This window comes from Eschrichtius robustus, chromosome 19 (assembly GCF_028021215.1).
Source record: "Eschrichtius robustus isolate mEscRob2 chromosome 19, mEscRob2.pri, whole genome shotgun sequence".
Lineage (NCBI taxonomy): Eukaryota > Metazoa > Chordata > Mammalia > Artiodactyla > Eschrichtiidae > Eschrichtius > Eschrichtius robustus.
In genome coordinates, this window is record NC_090842.1 from 30,508,601 (window position 1) to 30,531,482 (window position 22,882).

At 38.5% G+C, this 22,882-nt stretch overlaps 1 long non-coding RNA gene across 3 annotated transcripts; it reads left to right on the top strand.

The window, feature by feature from the left end:
• The first annotated feature begins 6,811 nt into the window (after nt 1-6,811).
• On the top strand, nt 6,812-22,167 carry LOC137753664 (uncharacterized). Of its 3 annotated transcripts, XR_011071543.1 has the most exons (7): nt 6,812-8,510; nt 9,050-9,149; nt 9,586-9,728; nt 11,063-11,189; nt 17,930-18,019; nt 18,259-18,393; nt 21,862-22,167. It is a non-coding gene; the product is annotated as an uncharacterized lncRNA (long non-coding RNA). The 3 variants fall into 3 exon arrangements; XR_011071542.1 differs by lacking the exon at nt 6,812-8,510 and having other exon boundaries at nt 8,783-9,149; XR_011071544.1 differs by lacking the exon at nt 6,812-8,510 and having other exon boundaries at nt 8,816-9,149; nt 9,586-9,618.
• Nucleotides 22,168-22,882: the final 715 nt, after the last annotated feature.

Sequence of the window (22,882 nt, forward strand, 5' to 3'; positions counted from 1 at the left end):
CTATTGATAATGGCTATAGACTCTTTGTTATAGTTTATCAAATTTTTTTCTAAGCCTGTTGCTTATATTTTTACTTTGTTTTATTTTAATATTGCCAAGTTTTGCTTTATGGATTGAGGTATAATGAAGCCTCTTATCAGCTGCAAGATTACAAGTATGTTTTCCTACATTTTCTTCTACTACTTTTAATTTTTTTTAAGTTTTGATCTTTCACTCAAGTGGGATTTATTTGGGTGTGCAGTGTGAGATAAAGATCAAACCTTTTATTTCTAGTAACACCCACAGGTTACTTTTGTAATGTGTCCATTTTTTTCTCTATGGTTTGAAAGATAATCTCTGTCTAATGCTATATTCCACCTTTATATGTCCCTGGATTGCCAATTCTCTGGAATATTCCACTGGTCTAATCCTGCAGCATCACACATTTTACCATTGTAACATAAAAGTAAGTTTAAAATCTTATAATTAAAAAGATAGTCTCTATCAAATACTCAACCTTAAATTTTAAAAGTTATAGATGTTATAAATATTATATAATGAAATTATATACAATATAAAATTTCAAAAGATATTTTAATGTCTCATACATTTGCTTTTTCAGATAAACATTTGTATCAGCTTGCAAATTTCATTTTAAAATTCCTTTGGGATTTCTATTGGGAATAGATTGAATTTATAGATTAATTTAGGGGAAGGGATGAATCTTTCTAATCCTTACTCCCTATGATATCTCAGAATAACAGCTAATATATATTTGTTGAATGAATGAATATATGCTTTGTTTTGTTTTTGGAGATGAGGCGAGGGAGTAAATATTTGATCATTTTCTAGATGTTTTAAACATTCTTAAAAATGATCATTTCCCTTAGATTTTCAATTTATCATTGTGAAGTTCTACGTAATATTTTCACTTAAAAATCTTCCCCATATTTCTAAGTATGTCTGCTTTCTTAATCCAAATGTAGTTTACTTTGGTTTCTCCACTTTTTGTCTTTGTCAGACTTGACAGAGTTTTACTTTATTGGTCTTTAAGTATATTAAAAAACTTGCTTTTATTGATATGCTTTCTTTTTTACTTGTTTGATTTCCCTTTCATCTTAATTCTTCCTTTTACTTGTTTTAGTTTATATGATTGACTTTTTCCTGGGTCTTTTAGCTGAATGTGTAGTGTATTTATATTTTCTCTCTCTTAGTTTTTAATACATATTTTTAGGCTATAAATCATCCTCTAATTTCTGTTTTGGCCATGTCCAGTAGTTTTTATATATATTCCTTTCATTGTCTTTCATAAGTGAGTAGTCCATAATTTTACACTTTTATTCTTTTTTAACCAAAGAGTTATTTTGAAAATAGCATTAAAAAATAAGTGGTTGGAGCAATTTTTTTTTGGGGGGCGTGGCTACAGGTAAGGAGCAGAGAGCTATCCATATATTGTTTATTTCTAGGTTTTTTTTCATTCATTATAGGTAGAGAATAGAGCCTATATGATTTCCCCTTTGGATAATATATTGAGATTTCCTTTGTAGTCAAACAGTTAATTTTTGTAAACATTCTACAGGTTTAAAGAAATGTGCATGCTCTCTTTAGGAAAAGTATCTTAAGTCTGCTTATTAAATCAACCTTGTTAATTGTGTTTTTCAAATACTCTGCATTCTTATTTTCCATATATCTTGACCTGTCAGTCTCTAGGAGCTTGTGGTTTTCAGACATTCTCCTGTATTTCCAATAATGTGTTTATATATTTTGAGGCTTTGTTGTTTCATGGGGTAGAGGTTTGCTTCCACTGTATCTTCTCGGTAGATTACACATTTAATTGATACAAAATTTCTCTCTTTGTTGCCTTTGATTACTAAAGGAAGCCTTTTCCCTAGTGTGGCGCTCCTTGTGATTTTTTTTTTTTTTTGAAGAGTCTGGGGTTATTTCACATTTTTCTTGCTTCTCCCTCTGCTCCAGCCCTCAAGCAGTGAGCCTTCCCCAGGCACATTTCTCCTTCCATTTGGTGAGCAATTCTCAGCAGCAAACACTGCTGCTACAACCCACTGTACCTATGGGTGAGGGTGGGTGAATGTGGAGAAAGGCTGGCACTAGGGTGGGCCAAGAGAGGCCCAGAGGGTGCAAAATTGGTCACTGTCAGTGTCTGCAAAGTCAGGCGGACCTTGCATGCTGCTGAGAGTGAGTGCCTTCCTGAATTTGGCACTCTAGGGGCCTCACCTGCCTCCCCGGAGTCCCAGTCCTGCTAACAGAATCCATTGTTCTCCAGGTGGGCCTTTCAGTGATCTTGAGAGATTGCCCATCACTCACTCTGGGTCTTTCATATCTGTCATCTCTGAGTTTGCTCTTTCATCACTCCACTCAGAAGGACGACCTCCATTTCCATAGTAGCTATTCCTATACCTGTTTGGATTGTGGTTTACTCTGGTATTTCTGTTAATCTATTCCTGTCTTTTTGATTTTTATTTTCATCAGGGTAACAATGATGAATTAGTTAACAATGAAATAACCCTAAAAGAAAAACGGAAGGTCTTTACCTTGCCCTTCTTCACTCCCATTCTACTCGTCAGAGATAACCCTTGAAAAATTTCTAGCTGTTTCTTCTATTATTTGCCTTCACATTTCTAAATAATATGATTTCTGCTTTGCTTACCACTTATAGGAATGCTTTATTGACTTCCACTCGTGACGTACGAGTATATGGCTTTGTTACTTTACCATCCCCACTGCTCCAAAACTTCATTCTCGCAATATAATTTTTGGCTAAATTTGGTTTTTACTGCTGGGAAAAGTAGTGTGTACTTATACTTCCCTAATCATTTAAACTTTTGTTTCTTGAAGCTAATAATGGACTTGTTTCTATATTTGATTAGTTTCCATGTGTTGCGTCAAACCCATTTTTCACTATCAACAGTTTCTAAGCAGTTATATCTATCAGATAATAATTTATCAATTCTCTTTTAGTTATTTAGTTTTTCTTTTCTAGGGAACTCTCTCTGGAAACGTTTCTTTCTCCTTCTCCGGTTTGGATCGATTGCTTTCTTGCTTTGCCACCTGGTTGTCATCCTGAAACTTGTCTTTATGTTTTCCTGTGTTGGAGTCTGTGTTTTCTCTTGTTTTATGTCTTCTTCTTTCTTGCTTCTCATTTTCATGGAGCACATCCTTCCACAGCTTTCTACAGAAATATGGATGGAAGTAAAATATTTTCATGTGAAAATGTCTTTATTGGAGGTGTCACACTTTTCCAACAGCTCTGTCTTATACTCTGATTGCTCCTGTTCTTTAACTGCCTGTTCTTGTTTCATCAATATAGTATCTTCTCTTATTTCTCTGAGGTTGTTAATAACTTGATTTTAAACACTGTTTCCTTTTGTGCTCTGCATGGTCTCAAGTTTCCTCCAGATCCCACTTTTCTGTAAATTTAGGTCGTTCTCTTTCATGTTGGAGAATCTCCTCAAATGTCTTGTAGTCATTAGCTATAATATTTAAGAAAAAGGTGCTCAGAAGCTGATGGAAGCTCTGTGCTCATCTGTGGAGCTTGTTGGTGGATGCATTTCACTGTTGGATGATCAAGTGGCAAGGCATCCTTGGCTCTGGGGGACCCTTGAACTTCTGGATCTGAAAGTCTCCCTTTCCTTAGGCTTGGGTCTCAAGAGATGAACCTTCCAATCTCCTCTTTGGGCGGTATGATTTAGTGGCTGACTTTCTGGAAGCAGGGAGGAGGAAGGGCCCAGGGAGCTCCCCGTTCAGTACAACTTTTTTAAACCCTGCGCCTTATTGCAGCCCTTCTCTCTGCCTGGTATCTTTGAGTCTGGAGTCTCTCATTTAATGTCTCCTGCCCCCAACAGTTGCCTGAATGCATATGAGAGGGGAGGAGATCTGGGAGTCTGACTGCTGTGTACACAGGCTTGGAGCCTGTCTCCACCTTAACCCTCAGCCCCCATGCTCCACCATACTTGTTTCCTCCCATTCCTGAGCCTTTAGGTGTCATGGGCTTCATTCTCATTTTTGCTCCCCTTTGCAGAATTTAGCTTCTAGCTTCCTTTGCTCTTTAAAGCCAACTTATCACTCTCCACCCACTCTCCACTTTTGAAAATTGTTTTGATGTCTTTGAAGATGACTTTGATATCTTTCATGCAGTGATGTCTTCATTCTCTCTTTTTCCTTACGTACTGGTGTCCTCTTTGCCTGGAACCCTTGTCTCTTCCTTCGCTTTACTGTTACCTCCTCAGAAAGCCGCTCCTGTGTCTCCATTTTCTCCCTCTTGTATTGTCTCTTGGCCTCTCTAAGCTGCAAGCTCTATCTTTTATCACTCTTTACTCAAATCCTGGCACCTGCTTGATACTTAATTGTTGAGTGAATAAACAAAGCAGAGCTAGGTTGTTCTAGACTGGAAGAAGTGTGACGTTTTCCTTCTGCCTGGCCTGGAGGAAGCTGCCATCAGAAGCACCCAACGTTGCCTTTAAAGTGCCAGATCTGGGACCACATACTGCTTTACGAGGGAGTGAAGTTGGGATCCATGCAGAGAGGAAGATTATGTCTGCTCCTCACTCCCCCACATCTGTGTTCCAGCTGTGATGACTTAAGCCCTGTCCCTCTTGGAGAAAAGTGTGTAGATCAGTGCTCTGGGGCTGGGACTTGATTCATAATGTTAGTAATGACAACGCACATATATTGAGCATCTCCTATGTGCCGGGCACCATACTGCGTATGCAACATGCATAATCTCATTTAATTCCCATCTGGGGTAGATTATCCCTATTATTTCTGTTTTTATAAGTGAGGAGACTGAGACTTAGAGAAGATGAGTAACTCACTCAAGTCCATGGGATTCATGAATGAGAGAACTAAAACTTGGACCCAGGTCTGTCTGATGCGAAAGCTTCTGCTGGTATAGTCATGTTCTACTGGTTTCTGTGATGTTTTCCTCCCTCTACATTTAAGCATCACAGAATCACTGGCTGGAGTCATGACATCTCAGAGGAAGAAAAGATCATAGAGGTCATCTATTTGGTCCAACTCCTGTTGGCACTGAGGAGAAAATGTAAGCCTGACATTTCCAGCCACGCATCATTTGCACGGTGAGCACTGCATTTAGCATTGATGCCTCACAGGAAACAGTAGGATCAGAATCTGTAGCTAACCAGGGCAAAGAAGGGCACAAAAGCTGGCCCCAGATCATTTTTGGCAAGTGCACACAGCCCTCTGTCCACAGGGTGAATGAAGCTGTACACCAGAGTGACTTAAGTAAGTACAGTGCTTATCGTGAGAAAGGCACCTTGGGAATCTACTCTGACATAGATTTCCTTCTGACTTATAGTTGCTATAAAACACCTAATATTCCATTGGTCAGCTTTCCAAATCCCCTGTGCCACTGGGCTTTGTGTTAAGTACAACACACGCGGCCCGAGACTGCAGACTCAGAGGACAATGTGGAATAAAAACGGCAGGACATGATTCCAAGATTCACTATACGATACAAATTTGGGGCTAAAATCACAGGATATTTCTCCCCACCCTTCCCTCCAAGTTCACCTACTCCCATAGTTCCTTAGGTTTGCAAAGGTTGAAGGCAAGGGGATTACCACTGAAGTAAGTAGATTTCAAGTCCTGGTGATGTTTTTCTAGCTGCCACATGTGGCCCGGTGTTAAGTAGCTGAACATTTCTGCTTGCTGGCAGCCAAAGTCAGCCCTCACCTCCTATGGAGCTCTTTCTGACTTCAAAAAGCATTCCACAGGGTTGCAGAGAAGAGGAAATGTGGGAGAGGGTTACCACTTACGCTGCCTGAATTCATTTTCCTTCTTTGTGCTTTCTGGTTATTAAAGCCATGCAGGAGACAACAGAAGGGCAGAGGAATTTGAGGGCTTCTTCAGATAAGGTGCTAGAAACCCCGATATTTGAATGAGAGATTGCATTCTCCTAGAAGCAACTTTTTAAAAAAGCATAACTAAACGTAATTTCCATTGGGAAAGGTTCCTGTAACAGATGTGCAAAGTATGCTGAATCAGTTAAGGGATCCCTTGCTATATATGAAAGCTCATCTCTTTGCATCTTTCAGGGAAAAAAAAACAGTCATTTGGAATGTTTTCCACAATATAGCAATTCTGCTGGTGGCAAGCAAAGCCAGCCCAAGAAGGCACTGCTTACAGAATGGCATAAGAAGCATGTCATTTACAAACCCTCGCTGTGCATAGCTGGAAAGCAGGAATGAGGCTGGAATAAATATAAGCTGGACACTCCCTGATGGGGGACATCTTAACAGCAGCTACCCTGTTGAATTTTTGAAAACAAATTTGTTTTGCCTGTTAGAATTTCTTAAAGCTTGAAGAGGACTTTAAAGTCTTCTAGATCATTTCGACATGGAAAATAAACCAACACAATTCTTATTTTGTTCTACTTTATAGTTTGAATGAAATTTTAAAATAATAATTGATTTTTTTTAATTTGCAAACTTTTGGCAGAACTCATAACACAGTACAATAAATTGCTGCATGAGCCAACCTCCTCCAACCAATTTAATGAGATGTGAGCAAAATTTGTGAGATCAAATGAACAGTAATAGGCTGATTTTTATTTTCAAATGTAGTCAGTCAACAGATACTTACTGGACATACCTGCATGTAATGAACTGTGTGAGACCCTATAGGCATCACATGTTTAGGACACAATGACTAACTTAGAACATTAGACATCTTCTGTTTTCCTTCTGCAGTGATACGTATTTATTTTTTATTATTTTTATTGGAGTATGGTTGATTTACAATGTTGTGTTACTTTCTGCTGTACAGCAAAGTGAGTCAGTTATACATATACATACATCCACTCTTTTTTAAAATTCTTTTCCCATATAGGCCATTACAGAGTATTGAGTAGAGTTCCCTGTGCTATACAGTAGGTCCTTATTAGTTATCTATTTTATATATAGTAGTGTGTATATGTCAATCCTAATCTCCCAATTTATCTCTCCCTGGCTTTCCCCCCTGGTAACCATAAGTTTGTTTTCTACATCTGTGACTCTGTTTCTGTTTTGTAAATAAGTTCATTTGTACCATTTTTTTTTTAGATTCCACATATAAGCAAGATGTCATATATTTGTCTTTCTCTGTCTGACTTCACTCAGTATGACAATCTCTAGGTCCATCCGTGTTGCTGCAAATGGCATTATTTTGTTCTTTTTTATGGCCGAGTAATGTTCCATTGTATATATGTACTACATCTTCTTTATCCATTCCTCTGTTGATGGACATTTAGGTTGCTTCCATGTCCTGGCTATTGTAAATAGTGCTGCAGTGAACATTGGGGTGCATGTATCTTTTCGAATTATGGTTTTCTTTGGATAGATGCCTAGGAGTGGGATTGCTTTATCCTATGGTACCTCTGTTTTTAGTCTTTTAAGGAACCTCATATTGAGTGTGGACTATGAACTGGTTGTGATGATCTTGGGGATGAAGGGGGCAGGGCCCTCTCAGCGGCACCTGCCCTTTGGTGCTGAACCTGACTTGAGTCGGTCTCTCTGTCCCTCTGGGTTTCTGTCTCTCTGTCCCTCTGGGTTTCTGTCTGTCTCTCTCTCCTCTGTCTAACCCACAGGGTGGACTGTGTTTGGAGTGGAGCTGGAGGTTTCTCTGTGTGAAGCTAATTGGCCCATTTGGGGCTTAAACCCAGATTCTTAGACCTCTTAGTACCTTACTGTAGACAACTGGGCTTGGAACTTTGGATGCAAATGCTAATTGTTGATCATTAGGAATGACTTTCTCCATTGGGGTCCCAGAGGAGACAGGGGGGCTGGCTGGCCACTGCATCAGCCCTGACTCACACAGTGAGAGCTTTGGTCCTCTGTGTAGAAACAAATGAAGTTCAGGCATTGCAGGGCCAGTATGTCCCTCTAACATTCCAGGGGACGACACATTCCATGACCTGGCCTCCTCCACGAGAACATGCATTCATCAGGAGTTAAGTTAAACAGTACCTAGAGATTGATGCAGGTGTGTGAGCCACACGCCTATTTTTTGGTGGTAACCTAAAGGCTACCCTGGTGACTTTTTGAGGAAAAACTGTCTTCCTCTTCTCTGAGTCGATGGATTTGTTGGCTTGAGTTTTAGAGCAACCCGAACAGTGATTAGGCTAATGGCCTTTGTTGGCTCAAGGCAGTGTTCTCCTTATGTTCTTAAATAATAAAGCTTAAACATCCCAAGAAATAGATGTATAAAGAAAAACATTGACTTTTTAGTGAATTCAAAATTGCTGACTTACGGTATTGAAATACATCCAATATGCACAATAGCCTGAATCTCTGATAGGCCTTAAATTTAAAAGATGGATGTCAGAAGGACCCATTAGTCAATGTCCAGATCCAGGATGTAACTATCTTTCTCCCCATGTTCAAACAGCCATTCTTCATCTACCCTGGCACTCTTTCCCAAGCCCAGGTGTGTCATTGGAACCTTTCCTCAACACAAGTTTAAGTCAAGGGATTGGAATTGGCCCTTGAGATGACATTTATAGACCAGCTCTGATCTAGGTAACTTCATTCAAGGAAATTTCAGAGTTCTACTTTTTTTGCTCTACACTGGTTTATGTTTGGATATTCTCACTCTCCTTTTGTCATGACTTTTGTGTATTTCTGTCCAAATGACATCAGTTTCCAACCTGGACTTAACTACATGTGCTGCCTTGTAGTTACATGGGTACCAGGAAGGAAAGGAACTTTCCAAAGTCACATGCAGTTTTACATCATAATATGATGCCATATAATAGTAAATGACTTTTAACCAGTGTTAAGTAGACTGTATTAGTTTGAAGAATGAAAACTGTATTCAGTCTTTTAATTAAGGTTTCATGAAATGTCTATTGTTTGGAAAAGAAGCATTTTTTTCAGATAATGTACCTTAGGATACATGTCCCTTAAGCCAAAACAAAGGCTGTGAGTGTGTGTGTGTGTGTGTGTGTGTGTGTGTGTGTGTATTCATAACTGAACTAATAGTAAAACCGTTTATTGAGCACTTACTATTTGCCAGATACTATGATAGTCATTTTAAATGTGTTTGTATTATTTTGCAGGGCTGCCATAACAAAATACAAAAACTGAGTAGCTTCAACAAGAGTAATTTATTTTTTCATACTTCTGGAGGCTGGGAGTCCAAGATCAAGGTGTTGGCAGGTTTGGTTTCATCTGAGGCCTCTCTCCTTGGCTTGCAGATGGCTGCCTACTTGCTGTGTCCTCACATGGCCTGTCCTCTGTGTGTGAGCATCCGTGGTGCCTTTGTCTCCTTATAAGGACACTAGTTAGATTGGATTAGGGCCCACGCTAATGTCCTCATTTTAATTTAATCACCTCTTTAAAGGCCCTATCTCCTCACATTTTGAGCTACTGGAGATTAGGGCTTCAACATATAAATTTAGGATGGGGGAGAAGGAGACACATTCAGCTCATAACAGTGTTGAATCCTCACCACAATTTTTGTAATAAGGGTACTATCATTATCTCCATTTTAAAGATAAAGAAACAGAGGTTCATAGAAGCTGAGTCACTGGCCTGATGACTTCCATGTAGCAAGCCAAGCATACCATTTACATGCTCTGTATTTCTTTTTCAGTGTGTGTGTCAGAGATATCATCTGGCTTACGAAGTGAGTTTGAAGAGGCCCATTGAAATTTCTGGATTCCTTTAAAAGGAGGTGTATGTAGCCATGTTGCTAAAGGAGCTTCTGCCACTTAGCAGCTGTGTGACCTCTGGCAGGTTACTTTACCTCTCTGGCCTTTGGTTTTCTCATCTATAAAATGGGGGTGTTAATCGTACCTACCTGAGAGGGCTGTTGTGAGGAGGATGTGAGATAATCCATATGAAGTCTTTATAACAATGTCTGTACGTAGAGGTATTAAGTAGATGTTAGTAGCTATTATTATATATGATTATTGTTATTCTGAGAATGATACATTTTCAGAATGGGACAAAGTGATTACTATCATTCCATTTTAACATTTGAAAGTGTTATTACATGCTGGTTGTTTGGATCTACATATTACCATAGTTTTAAATATTATCATTCTCAATATATTGTGTCATTTTACATTGGCAGTATGTCAGAGGCTGGTGTAACATGTCAAAAGGGATTTAATTCATTGGCTGTGTGTCATAAATGTGACACTGCACTGAGAATCAGACCGACAGTACCTGTTTTTAACACATGTTGGACACACCGGCAGGGTCTCCTTGGAGTTAGGAGTCACTCTGAGCTGTTGCAGCACCAGTTTTCTGGGGAGCCCTGAAAGACCATAAGAGATTATTCCCTAAAAACCAATTTTCAAGTGGCCCCATTGCAAAATGGCTCTGCAGTTACTCTGTCATGCTGAGGCCTAAACTGGGCACATGGAATGTTGCAGACAGAGTTCCATGAGAGCCCTGCTGGCCCGCCGGACGCTGCACGGCTGCCATGGTCTTCCCTTGCTGGGTTGCACTGTCATGGGTGCCAGCCCCCTGGAGCAGTGCTCCTTGAAGTTGCTTCCAGACTCCAATGTTGCAGGTCATGCTGCACTGCAGGGCCTCATCCATCTAGTCTAAGGTACTTTTGCAAGTATTTTTCTAGATTAAATTCCTAGCAGTGGAGTTGCTGGGCTGGAAGTTATGTCTGTTCACAATTTTGATGGCTATTTCCAGACTGACCTTCAAAACAGTTGAACCAGTACATTCTTACCCACAGTGGGTGAGTGTGCCTATTTGATATTATCAAATATTTTCATTTTGGCCAACACGATAGGTGAGATCCATTCTTCCCCAATTGCCTTGATTTGTATGTCTTTAATTATGAATATGATTGAGGACCATTTCATCCATTTGTTCCCTGTTTGTATTTTTTACTTCTGCGTGTGAATTGCCTATTCATATCCTTTGCCCGCTTTTCCACTGGGTGTGTCTTTTTCCAAGTGAATTATATAGAGCCTTTGTCAATTAAGGAAACGAGCCCTTCAGGCAAATATTTTCCCCACTTTACCCTTTGTCTTTTGTCTTTGTTTACAGTATTTCGGCCCATCCTAAGTTTTTAAATTTACGTTTTTAAATTTCTCAACACGCAGGAAATTTGTGGAGGGTTGGACTAAATCTCAAGATCCCTTCAAGTCTAAAGAAGATTCTACAAATACTAACAACCACGAAATGAAAGGGACGCAAGTCCAGTGGTGGATTTTTTGCAGACTTTAGCAGGTGGGTGAAAGCCACTTCTGTTGTCCAGGCCTTTCCAAGGATTCTGTCATCTCTCCTGTAAAATACTCTACTCTGCATTGTAGCAGCTGAACAGTTGACGTTACAATCAAGATATGATTTTTTAAATGTTTTTAAATGTTTTAAATAAAAGGTTTTATTAGCGTTATAAAAGTCATATGGTTCACTACAGTGATTGAATTTTTAAAATCCAGGCTCTGGCACCATGCCTACCCCTCAGGAATGTGCTGGGTGAGTCTACCAATGTTTGTGGTAAGGCAATGTGATTCATGGAAGGATGAACCTCCCTAGAAGGCTTGGTGAGCTCAAGGATGCTCTGACACTTCTTCAAGGGGAGGAAAAGAAAGTAAGAACTTTGAATGCAGACACTAACTGACTTGGAGATAGCTTTCAATAATGTGTGATATAGTTTTGAACTTTTTGGAAAATATGGGTCCTCCTTAGACTATTAAGGTAAACTCAATCATCTAAATTAGAGAGCTTCTCAAAACCTTGATGTGCATATGAATCACTTGGGGATCTTGTCTGAATGCAAATTCTGTGATTGGCTGGGGGGCTCCGGGTAGGACTGAGATTCTGCATTTCTAGCAAGCTGCTCTGTCCCCAGACCTCGCAGTAGCCAGGCTCTAAAATACAACTCTCCTGAGCGCATTCCCCTACTCGTGGTACTATATGCGCATATACACATGCTTTCTATATATCTTTATATTCCTGCTTTCTGAAGCATTAATTGGGAAATAGGCCATCGTTACAGAAACCGCAATGTGCTTCATGGAAAAAACATTGGGTACCAAGGCAAAACATTGACAAATTGATACTTTCTTGCTTGGTCATGCCTGATTTAAGGAAATGAAGCCAAAATAGGCTATGTGAATTGGAAATTGGCTTCAACCACATGGAAATTATTCTCTTTTAAAATATTAGCAGTTGAGTGTGTAAACCAATATTTATTTTCTAATCAAAGGTTTGTGGCAAATGGTTGATAAATGAAAGAAATGAGGGAAGAATGCTTTGAAATGCTTCTAGTAACAGAAATGGAAATAGGATATTTTATTTCTTTAAATGGCAGACACAGGCCTCAACTAAAATTCATCCTGCTCTAGGAAAAGGAAATTATATGAAAAACTGATCATAGTGTAAAAGCACAGGCCGGCACCTCTCTGCCAGCGATCATAATAAGTATTTTGTGGGGGAAAAAAAAGTTGAAGATCCAGCTACATTAAGGGAGAATCTATTAACAGAGTAATTGTATAGAGAGGATCCCTTAAGAAAAGCTTCCAAAATTCCATTATCTTAACTGTCACTCGCCACTTTGAGTTGTCTTGGAGCTGTGTGTTTTCATGAATTACCAGAGCTGTTTGTTTTTTCCTTTATCAGTCATCACCCTGTCAGCCGGGCCATTCATAACAACTTGTGGCAGCTCCTCAGGAGAGTTCAGAGCTTGAATAGGACCCTATCAACTCTCACACCTCATTGTGTGAAACTGTTTACCAGCACTGCCTTTTTCTGTAAATATTACAAGCAGAGCCCTGAAAGTGGAGATGTGTGAAAACAAAATGGACAAACCTTGTAGCAGTTGGCTGAGATGGCAGATGGGGGGTGACTGAGAATTTGCAAGTCCTGGTGTTTCCTTTATTCGGCTGAATACTGCCTAGTCACTGGGCTTGCATACACATCGCATACGCCTTCTCGTGTATGCTTGTTAATTAGACAATATTGAATTTGACTTAACATTTGTGTCAGTTTGGTGAAAGTGAGACTTTGTAATTAGGGAGTACAGACCGGGTTTCTGTCACCATTCTACTCACTTACCCTGATTTAATGCCCCCTTTTCCAGTGTATTGTCACACTTGGTGTGCTGAGTTCCCCCCGCTGTCTTTTATGCTTGACTAGTAACAAGGTGGCCCACATTATACAACCACCAGCAAATGGACTCTGTCTGCTGGACTTAACAGCCTGAAGTTTCTGCCAGATTCACCCATCAGAAATAATTTCTTATTTAAAGCAAATGTCAACAATTCTCTATTGAAGCTAATATCATGAACTTGCAAATGGGTATGATTTTTTTGTTCTCTATTTTTATTGAAGTTATATATGCACAGATTTTGAAGTGTCAGGTAGTTCCAGGTTTTGTGACAAAAAAAGAGCCATCTCCCCAGCCTCCCACCCCTAACCGCCACAGGCAACCACTTTCACTTCTTGCAGCAGATTATTTAGAAAAATAACTTCACAGTGAGAAATAGGTTGTTTCACTGTACCTGTTTTTGGATGTTACATAGATGGAATCATTGCTGTGATTCACTTCTTCCACTTACCATGAAGGTGGGTTTTCTTTTTTTTTACGAATTTATTTATTTATTTTTGGCCGCGTTGGGTCTTCGTTGCTGCGCGCGGGCTTCTCATTGTGGTGGCTTCTCTTGTTGCGGAGCAGGGGCTCTAGGCGCACGGGCTTCAGTAGTTGAGGCTCGCGGGCTTAGTTGCTCCATGGCATGTGGGATCTTCCCGGACCAGGGCTCAAACCCACATCCCCTGCATTGGCAGGCGGATTCTTAACCGCTGCACCACCAGGGACGTCCCGATGGGTTTTCTTTTAATTACTCTTTTTTAAAACCAAGGTATAATTTATATACAATGAATGCACAGATTTTCAATGTATAGTTCAATACGTTTTAACAAATGAATGTACCCACGTAACTGTACACCAAACTACGGAACATTTGCGACACCCCAGAAAGTTCCCTTATACACCTTTGCAATCAGTCCCCATCCATGAAGCAATCACTTTTCTTATTTCTTTCATCATAGATTAGATCTCCCTGCTCTAGAGCTTTCTGTATGGCATTATACATTAGGCACTCTTTTGTGCCTGACCTCTTTTGCTCAAAGTGACATCTTTGAGATTCATGCAGAAATTTATTCCTTTTAACTACCAAGTAGTGTTTCACTGTATGAAAATACTACTGTTTGTTTATCAGTTTACTTGTTGATGCTCCAAATGTTTCCATTTTGGGGCTATTGGGTTGTCTTTTTATTATTGATTCATGGGAGTTTTGTATATTCTAGATAACAAGTTCTTTGTCAGAAATCAGCTTTGCAAATATCTCTCCCAGTCTGTGTTTCATCTTTTCATCTTCTTAATGGTATCATTTGATGAGCAGAAATTTTAAATTTTGGTTATGTCCATCTTATGATTTTTTTTTATGGCTTGTGCTTTTTGTATCCTGTCAAAGAACTCTTTGCCAACCACAAGATCATGCAAATATTCTTCTATGTTTTCTTTTAGAAAACATTGACGCTTTCTAGTTTCAGATTTTACATGAAAGATTCCTATCTAAATATAATTTTTGTGTTATGGTGTGAGGTAGAGGTCAAGGTTCTTTCTTTCTTTTTTAAAATATGGATATACAATTGTTCTAGCATCATTTGTTGTAAAAACTTTCCTTTCCCCATTGGATGTGTGTGTGTGTGTGTGTGTGTGTGTATACTTCAGAACTTTATTCTGCTTCACTGACTTGCATATCTATCTCTATACAAGTAACAGTGTCTTAATTATTGTGGTTTTTAAGCACAATTTAAAAGCAGGTAGTGTAAGTCTTCCAAATTTTTTCTTCTTTTTAAGGTTATTTTTACTATTCTTAATCTTTCGTGTTTTCATATACATGTACAATCAGCTTGTTAATTTCTACTACAAGCCTCATGGAATTTTGATTGGGATTGCACTGAATTTATAGATCAATTAGGGAAGAACTGACACTTTAGCAATATTAATTTTTCCCATCCCTAAATGTGTTATATGGTTTAAGTTTTTTATTTAATACCTTTCTGCAGTATGTAGTAGTTTTCAGAATACAAGTCCTACCTATCTTTTCTTAAATTTATTTTTGAGTATTTTATGTTATTCCTGCAATAGTAAATGAATTGCTTTTAAATTTCATTTTTTAATAATTTGCTGGTAAAATTTTGAAATATAATTAAACTTTGTGTATTGACCTTAATTCCTGTGACTTTGCTAAATTCACTTTTCAGTTCTAGTAGTTTTGGGGGGGTAGATTTCTTAAAATGTTTTATATATACAATCATGTCAACAGCAAGAAAGACTGTTTTGCTTCTTTCTTTTAAATTTTTATACCTTTATTTCTTTCTTACATTGTTGTGCTAGATAGGGCTTCCAGTATTTTGCCGAATAGACATGGAGACAGTGGGTATCTTGTTCCTGAACTAAGAAGCGTTCAATATTTCACCAATAAGTATGACATTAACTCTTGTTTCTTCATATATTCCCATTATCAGGTTGATGAAATTCCTTTCTTTTCCTAGTGTTTTGAGAGTTTTTTTTTTCATGAACGGTGCGACATTTTTTGACATTTTCAAAAATGTTTTAGCATCAATTGAGATTTTTTTTTTCTCTTTGATTCTGTTAATGTAATGAATTAGAACTATTGATTTCATAATGTAAAACCAACCTTTAATCCTGGCATAAGCTCCATTTATTAATAACATTTATCCTTTTCATATAATGCTGAATTTGATTTGTTAATGTTTTCTTGAGGACTTTGTATGTTTATCCATGTAGGATATTAGTCTATAATTTTCTTTGCTTGTAATGTCTTTGTCAGGTTGTAATAACAGGGTTATGCTGGCCTCATTAAACTACTTGAAAAGCATTTCCTCCTATTTTCTCAAAGAGTTTGTATAACACTGGTATTAGTTTTGTCCTTAAACCTCTCATAGAATTTGTGAGTAAAGCCGTCTGGGCCGGGGTTTTCTTTGTTGAAAGGTTTTTAATTATGAATTTAATTTTGAAAATGGATATAAAGCACTTTGAATTTTTCTGTTTCTTCCTGTGCTAATTTTGGTAAGATGTGCTTTTCAGGGAATTTGTCCACTTGCTCTAAGTTGTTGAAATTATAGGCATAAAGTCATTAATGTTTTTGTCTTCTTGGAGAATTGAATCCCTTTTCATTTTGTAATAAGCCTATCACTGGTAATATTTTTTGTCTGAAGCCTACTTTGATATTAATAAAGCAACTTCAGCTTTCTTTTGAGTAGTGTCTGCATGGAATATCTTTTTTCATTCTTTTACTTTTAATCTATTTATGTCTTTATATTTAAAGTGGTATTCTTGTAGGCAGCATATAGTTGGGTCTTGCTTTTTATCTAATCTAACAATCTATCTTTGAATTAGTGTGGCTTACATTTAATGTGATTATTGATATGGTTGAATTAAAATCTACCATCTAACCAGCTCGTTTCTATTTCTTCCATTTGTCCTTCGTTTCTTTTTTCCTTTCTTTTTGCTTCCTTTTTGATTAATTGAGCATTTTCATGATTCAATGTTATTTCCACTATTGAATTATCATGCACACCTCTTTTGAAAAAAATTGAGTACTTTTAAGGTTTACCATGGACCTGTTATTTAATTAAAGTCCACTTTCACATAATATCCTGTCATGTTTAGTATAAAGACAACAATATATCCCCAATTTCTCCCTCTCATTCTTCTTCTATTCTTGCCACATACTGACTCTTACATATGCTGTAAATACACAATACTACTATTTTTGCTTTAGGTAGTTATCTTTCAGAGCAATTAAAAATAATAAAAAATAAATTTTGAACTTTGCTTACCTTTAGTTATTCCATTTCCAGTGCTCTTAATTTTTTGGTGTAGATTCAAGCTTCTGTCTGCTATTATATTCCTTCTGTCTGAAGAACTTTCTTCAATATTACTTATAGCATGGGTCTACTGGCAATGAATTCGCTCAGGTTTGTTTTTTGGTTTTGGTTCAGGAAAGTCTTTATTTCTTGTTCCTTTTTGAAAGACATTTTTGCTGGGTATAGGATTCTGACTTGACAGATTTCTGTTGTTGTTCAGCTACAGAGACCTCATTCCTTATCTTCTGTCTTGTGTAGTTTCTGGAGAAGTCTACTGTAACTCTTATCTTTAATATTTTTTTTAATTAATTTATTTATTTTTGGCTGTGTTGGGTCTTCGTTCCTGTGCGAGGGCTTTCTCTAGTTGCGGCGAGCGGGGGCCACTCTTCATCGCCATGTGCGGGCCTCTCACTATCGCAGCCTCTCTTGTTGCGGAGCACAGGCTCCAGACGCGCAGGCTCAGTAGTTGTGGCTCACAGACCCAGTTGCTCTGCGGCATGCGGGATCTTCCCAGACCAGGGCTCGAACTCGTGTCCCCTGCATTGGCAGGTGGAGTCTCAACCACTGCACCACCAGGGAAGCCCTTATCTTTAATTTTTATTCCTCTGTATGGTATGTGTCTTTATTCACTGGCCGCCTTCATAATTTCCTTTGTCTCTGGTTTTCAGCAGCTTGTATATAATATGCCTATGGTGTGGGAGTACTTTTGGTAGGGGAGCACTTATCCTGCTTGATGTTCTTTGAATGTCTTGGAACTGTTGTTTGGTATCCGTCATTCATTTTGGAATAGTCTCATGTATTATTTCTCCCTATTTTTTCTTCCTGGGATGCCAATTACACACAGGTTAGACCTTTTGTTATTATATCATATCTCTTGGATGTTCTGTTGTGTTTTTCCACCCACTCTCTATCCTTCCCCACTGTTCTGCAATCCATGCCAGAATTGTTATAAATCCAGTTTCCACAGATGTGAGGGTCTGACTGAAGAAACTTCATTGCTGTTCTCCTCTTATTCTCCAAATCCTTGTGGGTTTATCCCTTTAAAAGATTGTTTTCTGCCATTTTAGCGGTCTTGGGATGGAGTGAAAGTAGACGCACATAGTCAATCTGCCATCTTTACCTGGAAGTCAAGCGTGAATTTCATTATTTAAATTAAGGTTAGTGGTGGTAAGGAACTAAATTTCCTATTATCTTTGAAATAAATCAATCTATTATATCACATTTTCTAATTTTAAAGGACTTTTGCATTCTCCAAAAGAATCACAAATAATAATAGCTAACATGTATTATACACTTATCATGTGTTAAGTGTTGTAAATGCTGCTACTGTATTAACTAATTTCATTCTCACAACAGCTTTATACTATAGACATCCTTATTTTTTTCATTTTTACAGATGAAGATAAACTGAGGCACAGAAGATTAAGTAATTTTTCCAAAGATTCAGAAATAGAAAATGACAGAACTTGGCTCCTTAACCACCATATGTATTCTGACTACCTCCAACAAATTGGAAGATGGTGGCTTTTAGGTAATACCTTTGTTTTTGGTCTCTGCAATCCTTCGTGTACTACTGTTACCTCTCCAAGAGTCTTAATCTATGAATCAGTAAGTACGTATTCAGTGCCTGTTATGCGACCAGAATTGTTTTGTTCACTGTGGAGGTATAAAGAAATACAGCAGGGCTGCTTCCTTCAGGGAGTTTACATCTCTCTAAGAGAAGGCCCCCACTAGTCTGAAAATAAGCTTAATGGTACAAAGTGGCACCATCATTCAGGAAAATGAAAGCTTGATTTGATCTGGGTGCTCAGAAACCATGAAAAACTCATTAAAAACACTGATGGTTATTCAAAAGAGTGTACTTAGCTTCTGGCTTACCCATGCTGCCTTTCACTTCTCCCTTTACCTCTTTTTTTGTAGCCTAATTTTAGCTACTGTACTGTTTATAAATATTTCTTCCGCAGAGCAAATTAAGAGGATTGTTTATAAGCTCAAAAGATCTTTGTAAAAGTGTAAAGTGGGAAGAGTCTCAAATTCTTGGTCACAGTGACATATAGATATACCTTTTTTCCAACTACCTTCTTTCCCTGTCAAGATGGATAACTGAGAATGAACATGTATTAACATTAGGTGTTCTCTAGTATTTCTGGAATGGCTGTGAGTAAACAAAGGGTTGATAAATGCAATATTATCTTTAGATTGGCTAGCACAGGGACTGACTCCTAATAGATACCTAACAAATATTTATTGTTTCATGGATTGAGTGAATGAAATTAAATCCTAAGGTGAATCTTTTTTAGACATTGAAGAAAATCCTCATGAGTTTGTATTTTAATTTGAAGGAATTCTCCTAATGCAGTGCACATCAACATGTCTTAGGGAGAAAGTTGTCGTCGTTGATCCATTATCCTTACCTGGAAGCTCTTCAGGATTAAGGGATGGGATTCACTCATAGCTTATGACCACTCCCTCCCTGGGGCAGTACCTAGAATTTGTTGGATGGAAAGTGAATCATTTGACAGTATCTGGTTTGAGGCTGAAGAAAGTCTAAGTGCTCTATAACCACCTATCCCAACAGTAGGTTCTACACAAAACTAACAGTAACAATAGAACAAATTTTCAGGAAAAACTTGATAATGTAGTAGTCAGACCATGTACTTTTTTCTTTGGTGTTTTTATTTATTTTTATTTTTTTCAATTATTGGAGATATATATATATATTTTTTTTACATCTTTATTGGAGTATAATTGCTTTACAATGTTGTGTTAGTTTCTGCTGTACAACAAATTGAATCAACTATATGTATACATATATCCCCTTATCCCCTCCCTCTTGAACCTCCCTCCCACCCTCCCTATCCCACCCCTGTAGGTTGTCACAAAGCATCGAGCTGATCTCCCTGTGCTATGCAGCTGCTTCCCACTAGCCATCCATTTTCCATTTGGTTGTGTATATATGTCAGTGCTACTCTCTCACTTCGTCCCAGCTTCCCCTTACCCCCGTGTCCTCAAGTCCCTTCTCTATGTCTGTGTCTTTATTCCTGCCCTGCCACTAGGTTCATCAGTACCATTTTTTTTAGATTCCATATATGTGGGTTAGCGTACGGTATTTGTTTCTCTCTTTCTGACTTACTTCACTCTGTATGACAGGTCCATCCACCTCATTACAAATAACTCAATTTCGTTCCTTTTTATGGCTGAGTAATATTCCATTGTATATATGTGCCACATCTTCTTTATCCATTCGTCTGTCGATGGACATTTTGGTTGCTTCCATGTCCTGGCTATTGTAAATAGTGCTGCAGTGAACATTGTGGTACATGTATCTTTTTGAATTATGGTTTTCTCGGGGTATATGCCCAGTAGTGGGATTGCTGGATCATATGGTAGTTCTATTTTTAGTTTTTTAAGGAACCTCCATCCTGTTCTCCACAGTGGCTGTATCAATTTACATTCCCACCAACAGTGCAGGAGGGTTCCCTTTTCTCCACATCCTCTCCAGCATTTATTGTTTCTAGATTTTTTGGTGATGGCCATTCTGACTGGTGTGAGGTGATAACCTCATTGTGGTTTTGATTTTCATTTCTCTAATGGTTAATGATGTCGAGCATCTTTTCATGTGTTTCTTGGCCATCTGTATGTCTTCTTTGGAGAAATGTCTATTTAGGTCTTCTGGCCATTTTTGGATCGGGTTGTTTGTTGTTGTGATATTGAGCTGCATGAGCTGCTTGTATATTTTGGAGATTAATCCTTTGTCCATTGCTTCATTTGCAAATATTTTCTCCCATTCTGAGGGTTGTCTTTTCGTCTTGTTTATGGTTTCCTTTGCTGTGCAAAAGCTTTTAAGTTTCCTTAGGTCCCATTTGTTTATTTTTGTTTTTATTTCCATTACTCTAGGAGGTGGGTCAAAAAGGATCTTGCTGTGATTTATGTCATAGAATGTTCTGCCTACGTTTTCCTCTAAGAGTTTTATACTCAGACCATGTACTTTGAAACCAAGCAGACCTAGAGTCTAGTCCCATCTCTACCACTTAGGAGCTAGCCGTGTGACCTCAGGAAGTTGTTTAACCTCTCCAAGTCTCAATTTCCCAATCTTTCAGTTTGGAGCAGTAACAGTATTTCATATGTTTGTTGTGAGGATTGAATAAGATACTCCACACTGTGACCAACTACAGGAAGTGCTCAACAAATGGTAAATAAATAGTTATTGCTCTACAGAGATTTCAGGAGTTGAGGCTGTGGCCATTTTGATCTGTAAAGAATCCTGACAAAAGTGGGGAAATCTAAAACAGAGATACCTATATGCTTCCTGTGTTTGTCTTTTCTTGCTTCAGGAATTTTGAGTGGCGTTTGTTTGACTATATGAGTATGTGGAAAGAGGTGCAATAGGACAGGAGCTAGAAATTCTTTCTACTTTTAGAGAAATGCCCTCTACCAAGGATTTATGCTAACAGGACCCCATAGGCCCACGCTGTCAGCTGAGGATGAAAACAGCCAGAGACAATGGAATATGACACAGTAATGCGTTCTCATTTGTCAGGTGTCAGCTTGCCGATATGGTCTAAGGATATGGTGTTCAGTAATTCCTAGAAATTGGTAATAATGATACCATTTACACAGCAGCTCCTCTGGCAGTTTTCAAAGCACTTCCACATACACCATCTGATTTAATTTCCACCACAATGCTATGAGGAACCTGAAATAAATATTATCATTCCCATTTTATAGATGAGTAAATACATTCTGAGAAGCAAAATGATCATGCCCAAGGTCACATAGCTGCTCAGTAATCAACCTCAGACTTGAACCTGCGTTCTCACTCTGGGATCATTATTTTTTTTCCATGAAACAAACAGCTTGTTTTTTCTACATAATCCATCTCGTATTTTGAATATTAAGTGTGCTTGCACCCATGCTAGACCCTTAGAAATTTGTGTTTATAAGATCATTTAGTAATCAGTAGCAGCAGCTAACCTTGTGTGTCTTTTTCGTCCAACAGGGAACAAAGTTTGTCATCCTGATGCACCAGGTCTTTAATGATGTCAATAAAGAAACAGCCCACCCTTTGGTTAAAAGACTCTGAGCCTTCAAGGACCACTGGTTGTCCAGAGGAAGCCATGGTTATTCTGGTGAAGCACGAGGCCACGGTCGTTTTGATCAGTCACTCAATGGAGGGTCCAAAGCTTAAGCAGAATAAACTCAGGACAGACAACACTGGAACTCTGGGAGTGTAACCTCACCAGCAGATGAGGTAGTGATGGATGACTCCTGATTGTGGAGTCCTTTTCATCTCTCAATTTATATTCTGAGTTGTTACCTAGAATAAATCCTACTGTTTCTAATTAATGCACTCATTGTCTTTGTTTTGAATGGAAAAGGGAAAAAATGTGTTTATACCCCTGGCTAGCAGCATACAAAGTATGCCTGAAGTGGAATATCTTTCTCCATCATGAATAACATTAATCTTTGCAGTTCTCCGAGGTAACTAATTGCTGTATAGTTGAATTTCTGTTTGTACGGATGGGTGAGTTTCCAGGTGACAATTTGTTGCAGGAAGAATTCTCTCCAGAACCATTCTTAAGATTACTGTCAAATTCCTTAATCAAGAATGAGAATCCAGGGAATTCTGTGGCAGTCCTGTGGTTAGGACTCCGCACTCTCGCTGCCAAGGGCCCGCCCGGGTTCAATCCCTGGTCGGGGAACTAAGATCCCACAAGCTGTGCAGCGTGGCCAAAAAAAAAAAAAAAAGAAAAAGAAAAAAGAATGAGAAGCCAAACTGGTTAGGCTAAATACACAGACAACCAGTTGACAACAGGCTGAGCTCATCCTTCCTGGATTCTTAATTGTCAGAGAGAATTGATGGCTAAAGCTACAGAGGGCTTATCGTCCATTACAAATCTTCCAACGGGAGGGGAGCCGCCACGCCACAGTTTCCTTCTATCCTGAGCCTGTCTTGTGTTGTTCCAAGTTCGTGAGTATGAGATGCCTGCACACACCCATGCCCTCTGACGAGATGATGA